Raw genomic sequence first — 16530 nt, forward strand, 5'->3', positions numbered from 1 at the left:
GAAATCGTTCCAGGATCCATGGTCCTGGTTCGCAATTTTGACCGCTCAAGTCCGCTAGAGCCTCGCTGGAAGGAGCCCCGACAGGTCCTCCTCGCCACCCGTACAGCCGTGAAGTTGGAGGGACGCAAAGGCTGGGTGCACCTTTCGCATGTAAAGAAATTTTATGGACTGAAACCCGTCTCAAAGAACATTTCCCAGGATTTGAAGGATTGCCAAAGTACTATTCTCAAGGACTGTCCCGCAAAGAACAATGATACTGCACCCTCCCCGTTAGAGAAAACTCCGCAACAGGAGTATAAGTTGAAACTCCGGTCTAGTAAAATAAGTCAGCCAGTTGGTCAGCCAGTTTGATTGTCTAAGTCCTCCCCTAGGTGAAACGGTTAGACTGTTTCTGACATGTATAAAATAGACCCCCATAGTGAGAGAGTTAGTCAAAACTCAATCCGATGTATCGTTTTTCTATGTTTCATATTATTTCTCAGCATTATGATTTCCTGCACCAGTTATGCATTTTATCTGTATTTTTCAGTTTCTCATGTAAATAAGTCTGCTAATGCTACAGTAGAACACACGTTTAGTGATCTGCCTCCTCATGAACTCTCTTACCGCCTCGCTATGCGAAATAATTCTTTCATCCGCATGTTACATTATTCACACCAGACCAGCAATGCCACAAATTGTTGGGTGTGTGGTCGACTCCCCCCTTTCCAGACACCGAAGGGAGTTCTGCCACTCTTTCCTTATCCATTTTCACATAATGGTTCGTGTGGAGCATGGTCCACGTTAACGTCATCCTCAACAGATATGTCTTTTCTTAACAGTACATGTTTCTCAGACAAGCAAGGTCTTCCCCACAGAACAGGGTTAGATCTAGAAAATGAAGTATACAATTTAGGTAATTATTCTTCGAATTTCATGGTCCTGAATGTTCAGTCTGATACTACTCCAGACTTACCTGCTATTTCAGTACTACCAGTCAAAGGCGAATTATGTGTTAGAAATAATGGTTCCGTACATGTAGGACATAGCGATTGTACTACTATTGTCAAGTATAGTGACAGTGGGAAATCTATTTTCAAAGCTTCACGCCATTCTTATTTTATTTGTGGTCAAACTGCATATATTCGTCTGCCCCTCGATTGGGAGGGAACCTGTTACATTGCCTTCCTACTGCCACCAGTTTTCCTAGCCCCATCTGATTATCATAGAAATACACATCTAGTACACATTAGACATAGAAGGGAGTCCCCCATTGTCGATTATACTGAAACTGCCCTAGAACAGTATACAGATTTCAACAGAGGTTTCTTTTTCTTTATAGGACCTATCCAGAATAGTGAGCTAATCCGTAGGTTAACCAGAACCCTTGAAGCTGTAGTCAATGAGACTGCCTCTGCTCTAGGTAACTTAACCGAAGAGCAATCTGCTATGAGATTTGTCGTTTTACAGAATCGTCTCGTCCTTGACGTCATATTGGCCGATAGGGGCGGGGCCTGTAGAGTCATCGGATCTAGTTGCTGCATTTTCATTCCAAATAACGCGCTGTCTGTTTATTCAGCTATAACCAGACTCCATAAAATTGCCCATCTGTTACACCAAGATCCAGGCACCTGGACATGGTCCGGTTGGTTCTGGAATATAATTTCCGCCTGGGGATGGAAAGTCTTGTCCTTTCTAGGTATTGCAGTAGCGATCATATTCAGCTGCTGCCTCTGTATACAATGTGGCCCTGCGATTTGCGGCATTTGTGCTACATCATGTATTCCTAGTCCCAAGCCTCGTTCTAGATCCCGTTCCAGGATAATTCGAGATGAGCAAATGATACTGTATGAAATGATAGATGGTATCATGAATATTGATGTTTCCTGATGGAAACGTAGTGACAAGGAGGGAATGTGGAAAAGTAAATTTTGCCATGTTCTGTGTCCCTACGAGTCCTCCATCATAAGTTATCTGTGCATGATTAATATGCATATGTATTCCCTATGTTCGATTAAAGACGCAATTACAGTTGTGTCTAAATCTAGTATGTCAGTTTCCAGTTCTCGTGAATACTACGAATATCAGGCCTATGTAAAGTTACGTTGCCACGTTTCTCAGTGTGCACGTTATTCCATTGTAAAGTCCCCGTTTCTAGGCCTCAGAAGGGCCTGGACACCAGATTCAGCTCCTGTCTCCTGTCTCCTGAAGCCTCGCTGAGGAGCGATACAGCCCCCACCTGTATCCTCGACCCTTCACTTACTTCCTGCCTCGCAGTGCCCGGCTCAGCCTGGCTCTGCCTCTGAGTCTGCCAAGAGTATGTTATGATTCCAGTTATCAGTTCAGTCCTCCTTCTCTGCATTCCTAAAGCTACTGAATCGCATCAATAGTTTCCGTCATTGTCTAGCCTTTACGTCTCCATGTAAGAGAAATACTGCATTTAATGGTCATTTAATATTCTTCATCACGCACTACATATAGAATAATGCATGCTCCAGTCTTAGAATCCGTTAGCCTCTCCCCTCCTGACTCTTAGTTCATATCAACATGTTCCCTAAACATCAGATACTAGATACTGCTTAGGTACATGTCGCCCTGACTCTCCAGACTTCAGTCTCTGCTCCTAGCACAGAGTTCGAAGCCCCCAGCTTCTCCTAGTAATACGTCATTGCCAGTTTGCGCGCACCATCAGGTTAGAGGTCCCGGCTCCTCAGGTAGCCCCCTCCATGGTTTCCGCCCCATTCATGACATATTCTTGACATATTCTGTTACGTTTGCATCACATGTCTATGTATACGCCTCTGTTACACCCACTTTCACCCTTATCTTTCGCGACTGCTATTGACCACACCCACTGCTCCGCCTATCGTATGTATTGTAATGCAACTGTTTTAGTATATATGATCGTGTATTGTTATTAAATGGAAGCGCGCTCATCCCAGATCCAGCCCCAGCAGCTGCTGGGCCCGGCCATCCTATTCCTATGCAGGTTGTCCTGTTCCTGTCCTTATGCTGTATTAAACCTGCAAAACTCCTACTACCTCGAATCTTGACTCTTATTTATTGAGCTATCTGTTATTCATTTATTCATCCAAAAATAGAGGTATTATTTATTTATTTACCACAGAGGGCTGCCATAGCCAGCAAGTCCGGGGGTGGGGGAGAAAGGCAGTCCGCAGTAAAGTCACAGCCTCATCATCCATGAGGAGCTGGGGCAGAGGAGATCAATCCGGAGACCAGGGGTCAGGGAAGAAAGACCTGAGCTCCGATGTCTGGGAGAGCGGGGGGGGGTCATGCCTCGGGCCTCCGATCCTGAGCTCCGATGTCTGGGAGGGCTGGGGGTCCTGGGCTAGGGCAGGGCACAGGGGAGCATGGTGTGCAAGATGTCTGTCCCTTCCAGGATTAGGCCGCAGCACAAGACCCCCCCAGTCGAAGCAACAGTCGTAACAGCACACTTGATGAGCAGGCAGGGACAGCGGTAGCTGTGTATTGTAGGCGCCATCTTAGAATCAGGCATGGGTTCCGTGTGACAGAGCCATATGACGAGCTCACAGCAGCAAGCAGGGGCGTGTGGTGGAAGTCGCGCTGTCACCCCCAGGGCCCTCCACACAACACCAGGTCCCAGGAGTCCACACAGTGAGCAGCGAGAATTATCAGCGCTGCTGGGAAACAGGCGCCACCATTGCAGAGTGAGGCAACCACATGGCACCCCCGTCGGACGAGCCCCTCGCAGCAAATTAGGTAGCGCCTCTCGATGTTCCCTCTGGAGATCAGCTCACCTCGGGTGCGGGAGTCGATGATGGGGAACCCAGGGCCTGGAAGCGTCGCCCTCCACGGAGCCGATGTTCAAAGGCGATCATCAGCTGCTATTTTCAATCGCGGGCCGAGAGAGTCGGCGAGGAAGTTCCCGCAGGTGCCAGGGCAGGTAAGTCCTCCCAAGTTACACCCTACATACTGCGCTGAGCCTTGCAACCAATTTCAGCCCCCGGTGCTCTGGGGAACCAACGCTAGATGCTCCAGAAGTGCACGCGGACCGGGAGCCGAGCCGGAGCACAGTCGCCAGGCTCCCGGCTCCTCCCTACTTCAACATACAGATCGCTTCAACATACAGATCGCTTCCCTCCTTTCAGCAGCACGGGTGAGATCCCACCTGCAAGTTAAGGGGTGAGCTCTATAGGGGGCAGGACGCTGGGGCAGCAGTATAACAGTTGTTTGGTAGATAAGAGACCGTTGAACTGCATTATTGTGAGGTAACTGCATAGTCTAAATCTGTAGGAAAGGTGCTATCCCTAGTTCATTTATTTATTTGCAAGCTTATACCGCGCTGGGAATCGACTCCCTGGGGAGTATCTCCGCGCCTTTGGCAACATCAGAAAGGAAATAGCCCTGTCATGTGTTAATAAAGTACCACAGTATCAATAGTTAAATAAAAAAGGTTTTAACTTTTTCCTGAAAGGAAAATGTTCCCTGCAAGCTCTGATTTCCAATGGAAGTTCATTCCAAAGTTTAGGGCCTGCCACTGATAGAGCCCTACCACCTTGACGCGTTTTCCAAAATCTGGGGACACATAAAAGTTCATGGTCTCCAGATCTCAGAGTTCTGGCGGGAATATATGGAATGAATTTCTTAGTTAAGACCTCCGGGCCGCTACCAGACAGGCACTTGTGGATAGTGCAACAGATTTTAAACAGCACTCTCTGTTTTATGGTGAGCCAGTGGAGTTTTTTAAGAAGTGGTTTTGAGGGGGTCCTGGCCGGGGCATTAAGAACAAGGCGGGCAGCCGTGTTCTGCACGACTTGAAGTCTAGCGATGACCCCTTCATTGGCGGCTAGCAGCAGACCGTTGCAGTAGTCCAGTCTACTCAACACGAGTGACTGAACTAAAGTTTTTCTGGTGGAGTCAGGTAGCATGGGGAACACCCTACGGAGAAGACCAATAACATGAAAACAGGAGCCTACAACATGAGTAGCGTGATGTTTTAAGGTAAGCTCCTGATCCAGTTTGACTCCCAGATCTTTCACTACCATTTTTGGCTCTGGGACTGGGCCGAGATCAGAGGGCCACCAGTCCGGAGTCCACAGTCGCTTTGCTTCCCCAAAGAGCATCACCTCCGTCTTGGAGACGTTGCACTGAAGGAGATTTGCTGCCATCCAGTGTGCCACTTCTTTCATCCCTTGGGCAAAGGAGTGGCGCACTTCAGGAGTCAAAATTTTAAAGGGAAAGAGGAGTTGTGTATCGTCTGCATAGGATACAGGGATGAACCCGTGGGATCTAACGATGTTAGCTAGGGGTGCCACGTAGATATTAAATAACGTAGGGCTCAAGCAGGAGCCCTGTGGCACCCCCTTTGAGATCTCCACCTCCTCTGACTGGTAGGAGCCCAGTATTACTCTCTGAGTGCGATTGCCGAAAAAACTCCTCAGCCAAGCCAGCGCCTTGCCACCCAGACCGATGTTAACTAGTCTGGAGGTCATGATCTCGTGTGACACCGTGTCAAACGCCGCTGACAAATCTAATAGCACCAGGATAACGGAAAACCCCTTATCCTGTAGCATGCAAAGATTGTCAGTGACGGACAGCAAGGCGGTCTCGGTGCTGTGCCTAGGCCTGAAACCCGATTGAGAGGGATCTAATTCCCCTACACTCTCAATGTAGTTGGATAAATGCCGGTTGACAAACTTCTCGGCAAGCTTCCCTAAAAAAGGGAGAAGAGAGATGGGTCTCAGGTTCGTGAGGTCAGTCCATGGGATGGAGTTGTTCTTACGTAGCGGCCTAACCAGAGCACGCTTCCAGTTGAGGGGAACATCACCCAATGCTAAGGATAGATTAAGCACCTGCTGAATCCCTACTCCTAGATCATCCCTTAAAAGAGACATGATCCGAGCTGGAACAATATCTAACGGGCAGCCACTCTTAGTTTGATTAATTAGAGTGCCGATTTCCTCGATAGATATAGGGGGGAATTCAACAAGTTTATTAGCATTGACTTCTGTTGTGCAGGGGTACAGTGGAGCCATACTATCCACAGTTCTCAAGATGCTAGTAGAGGAGTTCGAGGCTAAGATCTTTGCATAAATGCCTTCTATTTTCCTCACAAAAAACTGCGAGATGTTGTTACAAAGTGCTTGGGACTCAATGCCCTCGGTCTCACAGGCTGCAGGCTTGACAAAGGACTGTAAGATCTGGTAAAGGACTTTCACATTTTTACCTGCCGCTGTTATTTGGTCTGCTATATGATGTTTGCGAGCAGATCGAATAGCTTTATGGTAATTTTTCTGGGCAGTCCTATAAGTGACTTTATCCTCAGCCTTATGAGTGGCTCTCCATTGTTTTTCCGATTTCCGTGCGATTATTTTTAGTTGCCTAAGATCTTCTGTGTACCAGACTTCTTGTCTTGGGGCAGGACGGGGTTTGTATGTTCTGAAAGGAACAACATGATTAATGGAGGTAGCTACTGCTTCATTGAGAGCAGTTAGTGCCGCATTAACATTATCGCAAACACAACAATGATGGACAGAATGTGGATCAATGTCACACATTCACCCCAGTCCAAAGATCTGGGCCCAAATCCATCGTTTTTCCACTCCACACCACCCTGGGTTAGACAATGGCGATATGCAAATCAGCGCTGACCCTGTGCCCCATGGGAACAGTCCAGTCCGAACTACAAAAGCCATGTCCTTCCCAGAACGGAAACAAGCATCCGAGGACCGGCCCGGTTTCGAGGTAACACCTCTCATCAGCCCGGCTAGCTTGATTCCAGTGGTGTGGAGTGCCTGGGACTCACGTCTGAGCATCCCCAGTACACTTAGAGCGGTAATTGCAAACACAACAATGATGGACAGAATGTGGATCAATGTCACACATTCACCCCAGTCCAAAGATCTGGGCCCAAATCCATCGTTTTTCCACTCCACACCACCCTGGGTTAGACAATGGTGATATGCAAATCAGCGCTGACCCTGTGCCCCATGGGAACAGTCCAGTCCGAACTACAAAAGCCATGTCCTTCCCAGAACGGAAACAAGCATCCGAGGACCGGCCCGGTTTCGAGGTAACACCTCTCATCAGCCCGGCTAGCTTGATTCCAGTGGTGTGGAGTGCCTGGGACTCACGTCTGAGCATCCCCAGTACACTTAGAGCGGTAATTGCAAACACAACAATGATGGACAGAATGTGGATCAATGTCACACATTCACCCCAGTCCAAAGATCTGGTCCCAAATCCATAGTTTTTCCACTCCACACCACCCTGGGTTAGACAATGGCGATATGCAAATCAGCGCTGACCCTGTGCCCCATGGGAACAGTCCAGTCCAAACTACAAAAGCCATGTCCTTCCCAGAACGGAAACAAGCATCCGAGGACCGGCCCGGTTTCGAGGTAACACCTCTCATCAGCCCGGCTAGCTTGATTCCAGTGGTGTGGAGTGCCTGGGACTCACGTCTGAGCATCCCCAGTACACTTAGAGCGGTAATTGCAAACACAACAATGATGGACAGAATGTGGATCAATGTCACACATTCACCCCAGTCCAAAGATCTGGGCCCAAATCCATCGTTTTTCCACTCCACCCTGGGTTAGACAATGGCGATATGCAAATCAGCGCTGACCCTGTGCCCCATGGGAACAGTCCAGTCCGAACTACAAAAGCCATGTCCTTCCCAGAACAGAAACAAGCATCCGAGGACCGGCCCGGTTTCGAGGTAACACCTCTCATCAGCCCGGCTAGCTTGATTCCAGTGGTGTGGAGTGCCTGGGACTCACGTCTGAGCATCCCCAGTACACTTAGAGCGGTAATTGCAAACACAACAATGATGGACAGAATGTGGATCAATGTCACACATTCACCCCAGTCCAAAGATCTGGGCCCAAATCCATCGTTTTTCCACTCCACACCACCCTGGGTTAGACAATGGCGATATGCAAATCAGCGCTGACCCTGTGCCCCATGGGAACAGTCCAGTCCGAACTACAAAAGCCATGTCCTTCCCAGAACGGAAACAAGCATCCGAGGACCGGCCCGGTTTCGAGGTAACACCTCTCATCAGCCCGGCTAGCTTGATTCCAGTGGTGTGGAGTGCCTGGGACTCACGTCTGAGCATCCCCAGTACACTTAGAGCGGTAATTGCAAACACAACAATGATGGACAGAATGTGGATCAATGTCACACATTCACCCCAGTCCAAAGATCTGGGCCCAAATCCATCAATTTTCCACTCCACACCACCCTGGGTTAGACAATGGCGATATGCAAATCAGCGCTGACCCTGTGCCCCATGGGAACAGTCCAGTCCGAACTACAAAAGCCATGTCCTTCCCAGATCGGAAACAAGCATCCGAGGACCGGCCCGGTTTCGAGGTAACACCTCTCATCAGCCCGGCTAGCTTGATTCCAGTGGTGTGGAGTGCCTGGGACTCACGTCTGAGCATCCCCAGTACACTTAGAGCGGTAATTGCAAACACAACAATGCTGGACAGAATGTGGATCAATGTCACACATTCACCCCAGTCCAAAGATCTGGGCCCAAATCCATCGTTTTTCCACTCCACACCACCCTGGGTTAGACAATGGCGATATGCAAATCAGCGCTGACCCTGTGCCCCATGGGAACAGTCCAGTCCGAACTACAAAAGCCATGTCCTTCCCAGAACGGAAACAAGCATCCTAGGGTGGTGTGGAGTGGAAAAACAATGGATTTGGGCCCAGATCTTTTGACTGGGGTGAATGTGTGACATTGATCCACATTCTGTCCATCATTGTTGTGTTTGCAGTAACCGCTCTAAATGTACTGGGGATGCTCAGACGTGAGTCCCAGGCACTCCACACCACTGGAAGCAAGCTAGCCGGGCTGATGAGAGGTGTTACCTCGAAACCGGGCCGGTCCTCGGATGCTTGTTTCCGTTCTGGGAAGGACATGGCTTTTGTAGTTCGGACTGGACTGTTCCCATGGGGCACAGGGTCAGCGCTGATTTGCATATCGCCATTGTCTAACCCAGGGTGGTGTGGAGTGGAAAAACGATGGATTTGGGCCCAGATCTTTTGACTGGGGTGAATGTGTGACATTGATCCACATTCTGTCCATCATTGTTGTGTTTGCATTAACATTATCGCCATAATCGGCCCAATTAGGTTCGACAAAGTTCACCCTGAAGCTCTCAGGCGTTAGTTTATTCCAGGGTCTTCTAACATCAGCCAATATTTTCTGTGCTCCCTTAGGCACATGAATAAGTCTGGTGTAGACCTCAAGAATGGAGTGGTCAGTCCAATCCACTTGGCAGGGAGGTAGACACTTTATAAAAGCGGAATTATATAACACAAGGTCCAAAGTGTGACCGGCTGAGTGCGTGGGTCCCTGATTAACTTGGTGCAGTCCTAAGGTGGTTAGATCTGCCAAGAGTGTCTGAGCCTCCACACAGGAGGAAAGTTCACTGTGGACATTGAAATCCCCTACCAGGATAAAATCAGAATCTATCTGTATGTGTGGGGCCAGTGTTTCGACAAGTTGGAGAGAAAAATTCCCGAGTGGACCCGGGGGTCGATAGGCTAATGCTCCCTTCCTTGTATTTTTAGAGTTAGGGTTTACAGTGAAGATGAGGAGCTCCATTTGCGAATTACACACGGTCTCAGTGACCACTACCTCAATTTCTTGCTTGAAAACAATAGCTAATCCCCCACCAGTTTTAATGGGTCTGTCCATCCGTACTAATTTGTATCCTTGTGGTACCCCCATAGTAATAGCCGGAACAGAATGAGGCTTCAGCCATGTCTCTGTTAAAAAACATAAATGAGGCTTTTCAGATGTAATCAGATCCCAGACCTGGGTAGAGTGGGCAGCTAAAGAGCGAACATTGCACAGTAGGTTCTTGCAAGACAAAGTTAAATCATTAGAACTGTCAAGCAAATTTTGCTGACAGTTGGCAGATTGTAGCTGGCAGGGAGTAATTACAGTATCGCTGGTGAATTGAGTATGGCAAATCATGCAAGAAAACGGTACCTCTAAAGTACCTAATACCTTATGTGAGCAGAGAGTGACAGCGTACCTGTTTAAGGCAATTAGGGATTGACTGGTGTAGGTAGGACCATGCCGAGGGCGCGGCACGAGGACGTGTACGAAATCCGCCATAGTCCCCTGCCCCTAGCCCCGTCCTGTCGCGGACGGGCGCAGACGGGCTGGTCTTAGGCTCGTCTTCGGCGCAGGAAGAGGCGCCACACTGCGCGTCAACACTGCGCGTTGATACCGACGAGTTACTTTATAGCCTTGAGCCTGGGAGAGCTAGAGCGCGAAGCGCTCGCCTCCCCGGATGTTCCTGGCTCTGCCCCGCCTTCCGCGCCCGTGATAGGCTGGAGGGTCGGACTGGGCGGGCAGGCACAGATCTAACAACACGGAAGCAGGTCCCTCAAGTGCGTGTGGGTATGCGATTGTTTTCACAGAGCCCCACATGAACGCTGAATGAACATTAACGCACTGGAAGGTTTTGATGAGCCCCTGCAAGGACAGAAGAGAAAGAAACAGAGGGTCTTTTATAAAAAAAACTAAAAAGTTCGTAGGCTAAGTAGAGAAGATGACTAGAAAACACGCATTGACAAAGCCAAAGGTCTAGAATTGACAGCCAGCCTGTTGGCTTTGCCAATGCTTGTTTTGCAGAATGTTATTGTTAGGGGAGCTGGTGCATCTCTGCCAATACACACATTCATCTAAAAAAGCACACATTGTAATAGTATCCACCTGGCGTGCAGGGAACTACTTTGTGTGAGGATGTTCCCTTTGTGACATGGCAGAATGCCATCACTCACAGTCAAGTAAGTTAACCAATGGCTGAAATGGGCGGGCCCATTGCTGTAGTGGGCAGAAGAAAAATGTGAATGAGGATCGAATAGTGGACGAGGGCTGCCTTAAAGCCTCATATAGTCAGATACTTAGAAACATATGCTGGTAATATGAAAATGTTTTAGAACAGCAGAAATCTAAGACGGAGACCCTTTTCCCTCAGGAACATAGGTGGTAGCGCATTTCAGTGACTGATAGTACATTCAAAGACACTAAAGCATGAAACATTGCTTTCAAAAACATAGATTTTCAAATATGCACTAGTCAAGGTGGAGAATTGTTTGGAACAACAAGAACCCTTTCACACAGCGACATTTCCTTTCAGACCCTAGAAAAGTTCTCTGGGGCCGACAACCAAGGGTACTTGTAGCCTCAGGGCCCTGCTGAGCCAGGAGCTCAAGTTAAGTTTCATAGTATGGACATAAGTAATGCACTATGCAAACCAAACTTACGCAAACACGGATAGCAAGACAACAAGGATAGGGAAGGACAGGCGTGTAAAAATAGTGCTGGATATTGGGGGCGATTAGCATGAAGTGGTCTTAACAAATGTAGAATTCAATAGGACTTAATCGAAGTATTCATCACCTAAAATCACTGGGGATATTGTGGAGTCAGTGGAGTTCTCCACCACCACCATCTCTATTTAGAGGAGTCCTGTGCCTTTAACAAACATTTATGAAGGTTGGTCTGGGGATTGTCACTAAAGTTGCACTTACAATTAGACAGTAAATATTTATTTAACATTTTTGGAGCCAGACTGGTTAAGGCTCCACACAGGGATAAATTTGTCTTTTGATCACAACACAAAAATTTTTCTAATTTAAGACGGATTAATGTTTCCTTGGTGTCTGCCAAACGTCACCTAGAAATATGAGCCAGATTCAAGGCTACTCTCCTTAACAGCATGCAGCACATGGAACATGAAAGAGGATTCCCCGAGACGGACTGAAAATTTGCTCTTTTAGTAACTTAGGACCAGGGGTTTCCTCAAATATAGTTTAGACATTTTACACTTACTCACCTGGAGGCCGAGTGACTGGACAGCATAGCATGTTGTAGTGATGGGAAACAACAAATACCACAACCGCCGAACAACGCGTTGGGCGGTCGGAACGACGAATGCGTCTGAACCACGCATTCAATTTACAATGCATGTTGTTCCAACAACATGCATTAGGTAAAGCGGCGTTGGACTTTAAAGTCTAACGCTTTCACTACTGTTGCGGGGACTGGAGTTGGAATAGTAAATTATACTATTCCAAAATCCAGCGCCCCCAAAGGCAAGTCTTTGTAACGACTTGCTTTGTAAATGGAATGCGTGGTTCAGACGCATTCATTGCTCCGCCAGCGTTAAGGAACGCGTGGGCAAGGAAAGCGTGGTTGTATGATACAACCTGTGGTGATATTAAGAGTTGTCTTAGACAAAGATCTAAGCCAAAGTACTGTGTTCTTCCTCCATTGCTTTACCTCCTGCAAATGGTGTTCTCCTGCTGTAAAGTAGTCCTCACATTGTGGTCACTGCATGCACCACATAACAGAATGACGCGCTTTTTTTTATGCCAATGCCCAGCAACTATGTTGGAACAGGTTCCAATGCATCTTACCTCACCAGAAAACAACGCTTTTAACAAGGTTTAATTTAGATATAGAAACTGCTCTTGTTTGACATGTTATATTCTTTCCATAGTTGGTCCTTTCAACTTATATTTTGAAGGAAGAGGAGATGATGAGGAGTTTTGTTGCTATTGGAATGTTCTTAGAGATTCTGTATTCTCTATTCTAAGATCCTGTTTTTCTTGCTGCTGAGTGGTGGCAATAAAGGATTTATTGCATAATATTAGTCTCAGTGTCCTTAATTAAATCCAGATTGTTAGCCCACCAAAATCAACATTTTAATGCTTATGCTACTTTTGTAGACAGTTAAAGTCCTTTTGTATGCTGGCCTGGTTTCGGGTCTCTTCACAACACTTCTTTCTTTATTTGTAGCGAATATTATCTCCTCGTCCCGCTCGCTTATCTCCATCACATTATAGACCCTGTGCCTCGTAGATACACAGTCTACCAATATAAGAAGTGTCCACACCCCACACCTCCTGTTCCTGTAGACACTATGGGTGGGTGCCCAGCGAGGATTGGGTTTATTTCTTTTTTTTTTTGACCCGGTGCAGGCGAGTGGTTGGAGGTTTTCTGCACAGAAGGGGCAGAGAATTTGCTCCACATGGCTCAGCGGCTTCCCTTTCATCGCGCAGTGCCGGTGAGCCTGGGGGCGGCGGGATGGTGTTGGTTCCGGGCACGTCTAATGCGGTAAGTCCTGGGACCAGCAGGGAAGCAGCTTCTACATGGGGTGAGGCAAATTTTTCCTTTGCATGTATGACATTGTTCTGCATTCTGTCCATCAACTGTTTTAGATTTTTCCTTTGCTCCATGGCGGTTTCTTCTCATGACCAGATGTCTTCTCTGCGTTCCTCCGGAAGGAGGGAGCATGGTCTGTTTGCGGAGAAGTTCACTCGGCGAGAGTTTGCTGTGCCTTCCTCCAGTCGAGGTCTCGTTGCTGGGTTGCCGGGTGGCCAGCTGCCTTGCGTTCTTCATTTCGGCATGGAGAAAGTTTGCATGTCTTTAGTTCTTCTCAGTGCTTAATTTGTATAAAAAAAAAATTAAGTGCCAGGGCCCTCATCAGGAGGCAGTTGCAGCCTACACCACCCATTGCCCCTGCTAGCGCTGCCAATGACAGTACTAAACCGGCTACTAACCATCACATTCCTACAAGTGACACAATTTAGACTACTCCAGGCCCCCAAAGCTATTAGATTAGTAAGTGTCTGTAACAAACAACGATGTCTCAAACAAGGGTATTATTTTAGGGTCAAGTACATGTGGCGCAATTAGTCACGGTGGATTAAATCTACAGGGGGAGAAAACCAGGGGGAGATTTTCATGCAAAGGTAAATTGTATTTCAATCGATAAGCATATTGGACATATTAAACTTCATATGTACAAGCACATGGGATGCTAGCACTGCGTTACATTAAATGACATGTAACCTACAAAATACTGTGCACAAGTGCTCGTGAAGTTTTGTGACGGCGCAAGTGACATGCGACGTGGTATATACAGCGATGGTGATGGGCGCGACAAGAGACAAGTGGGATTTAAAATTCTTTACATATTTGGGATATCCAGGCAGTTAACGATACATAAATAAAAAAAGAAGTGGGGTATCCGTAAAAGGGGGCGCCAGGAGTTCTGCTGTGGATTAGCAAGGGCGGCAGGTAATAGTAATTTTTAATGTATATTGAATTAGTAAATTTAAATGTAAATGTGGGATACTTGTAAAGCGCACTGTTACTCTACCCGAGTGTCCTGGCGCTGTAGACCGCTGGGGAACCCGTCCTGGTTTTCCCTGTGAGATGGTCCCTTTCTGGGTATCTCCAGGGTGAAACCAGGCATCCCCGGCGAATGCGGGGGGCCGTTGTAGAGATGAGGCAAGCTAATGCCCAGAGTTACCGAGTGTGTTCCCTGGTTAGAGTAGGCACTGAGGCGAGAATTATCGAGTCCGTTGACCCTGGTCCAAGACCCTGCTGCGTCGGGAATTGAACCCTGGTCCCGGGCCGTTCTCTGCTTACAGGTCTGCTGCCTCTAACCAGTGAGCCACAGTTAGTAAACAACTGTTGTTGTGCTCGTTCTAAATCAAACAGCCCACCAGTTGATAAACTGTCATAAGTGCCAGTGCTGCTAATTAAGTGCACATTCTGAGCAATGGAAACCGCCAGCTCAAATTGAGCACTGGTTCTGCTCTTTTGATTTCCACACGATCTTTGCCAGTTTTTTTGTATTCTGGCTCAGCACCTGCATTGCTGTGCATGCAGGCCAGGAGCTGCTTTTTTTGGTGGCATCCCCCCAGGCCTGCTGGACACCTGTGGATGTCATAATGGTATGATGTACATGATAAGGCGAGTCGGACCTCCCCTGTGTTGCAGCACTATGGCATTGTTTCTTCCAGGTGAGCGCAGCAGGGTTTCAGGTGAGCGGTGGGTGTCCCCGAGGGGAGTTAGACCCCTGCTGGGGACACTATGCGACTATTAATGAGCTAGCCCCTATTTCAGTGTAGTGGTAGGTAATCTGTGCATATCGCGCGGTGCGCCGCGCGATACGCACGCAATATTATTCTGCATGATGTGATTGTTCAAATGTATGACCCGCGCGCATTGTAGCTGTTCGATGGAGGTCTCTAACGTTGTTGACAGTCACCGTTGAGGTATACCATTGAGCAGACGCATCGCGCGTTGGGTGGAGTTTACTTCTTGGAATAAACTACTTAAAGGATCATTTGGAGATTGTGGATTCTTTCTTTCTACATTCAGCATGTCAGTCTCGTAGGACTAAACCAACAGCACCTTTATTCACGGAGGTCCTCAGATCTAGTAAAAAAACTATGTAAACATCTTGAAAGGAAATGGGAGGCTTAACTACAGCTTAGACGATAAAATGACCGATAAGCTAGCATGGAAGGACTGTTTCTCAAAGATGCATTTAGCCCAAAAAGTCTTCTTTGAAAAGAAGATTGCCGAAGCGGGTAATAAATCAAAGTACATTTTTAAAATCGTGTAATCCTTTTTTAGCCATCTATGGCCATTCCCTGAGCTGGTGTGTAACTTTGGGGTTTTACATCTGGTTTTGCGGGCTCTGTAGTTTTCTCCCATTTGTGTGTCGGTCATCGGAGGGGTTACTCCTTCTGACTTGGTAGATTTTTTTTCTGGTGGCAGTAATGTCTGCTCACCAGCTGGGAAGCTCAACTCCTTGTCTTGTCTGTCTCCATTGGTTTGTGTTTTTGGGGTCAGGTTTTGGTTCCCAAGTACGTGGGTCAGGACCGAGGCACCGACGGAGAGGGCGGGGTCTCCTATATACCCGAGTGGTTACCAGGTGAGGTGAGGCAAATACCTCATAAAGGACAGGTGTGAAGATCACCCTGCCTATATGGAGGTATTTGTTTAATCATGTTTCATTATTTTAAGTTTATTCACAAATTTGCAGTAGCTTGAATATGACACGGTCCTGAAGAAAGCCAGGGCGAGTGGCCCTCTGTGGCTGAAACTAGTAGACCAGTTAGAACAGCGGCATATTTGATCGAAGCCGTTCCTGCACTCTTATTAGGTTTGGAAACAATACGTGAATAAAGGTGTTTGTTTGTTTCCATATCCTTTTTAATCTTCACTTTTTTTGCACTACATCCTTCTCTTTTCATTGACTACTTTGAACGTACGTTAGTAGGTGTTTTCATCTCTGGTTTGATTTATTTGGTTACTGCTGTCGGACTAGTATGTCATCTTATCCGCAGTGGCACCCCTCTTGGTTATGAGGTGCAGTGGTAGACATGCAGGAATTCCAGATGATGACACTGGCCACGAAGAGCAGTTGATGGAAATCCTATAGACTTTTTGCTGTGACGTAATGAGTTCATGAGTATGAGTAGCTACTGGAGACGACACATTCATTGTGACTTTAGATACAGAATTTGCATAGGTATTTATAAGCAGATACTTGCACAGTTCTGCTAGTCTTTTTTGGCTTGGTACGTAATGGAGATAAGTGAGAGGGATGAGGAGCTAATGCTTCTATTGCTTACCAGTAACTGCATTACTCCGTGTCCTACTCTGGCTCATCTTCATTACGGCCCTCCCTCTCGGTTGTCAGACCAACTGCGTCGAAGGCGGCTTGG

At 47.4% G+C, this 16530-nt stretch overlaps 1 protein-coding gene across 6 annotated transcripts in view; it reads right to left on the bottom strand.

The window, feature by feature from the left end:
- The window catches only part of NACC2 (NACC family member 2), a 448494-nt gene that overhangs the window by 148885 nt on the left and 283079 nt on the right, over positions 1–16530 (bottom strand). The window lies entirely within an intron of this gene.

Source organism: Lissotriton helveticus, chromosome 5_1 (genome assembly GCF_964261635.1).
Source record: "Lissotriton helveticus chromosome 5_1, aLisHel1.1, whole genome shotgun sequence".
Lineage (NCBI taxonomy): Eukaryota > Metazoa > Chordata > Amphibia > Caudata > Salamandridae > Lissotriton > Lissotriton helveticus.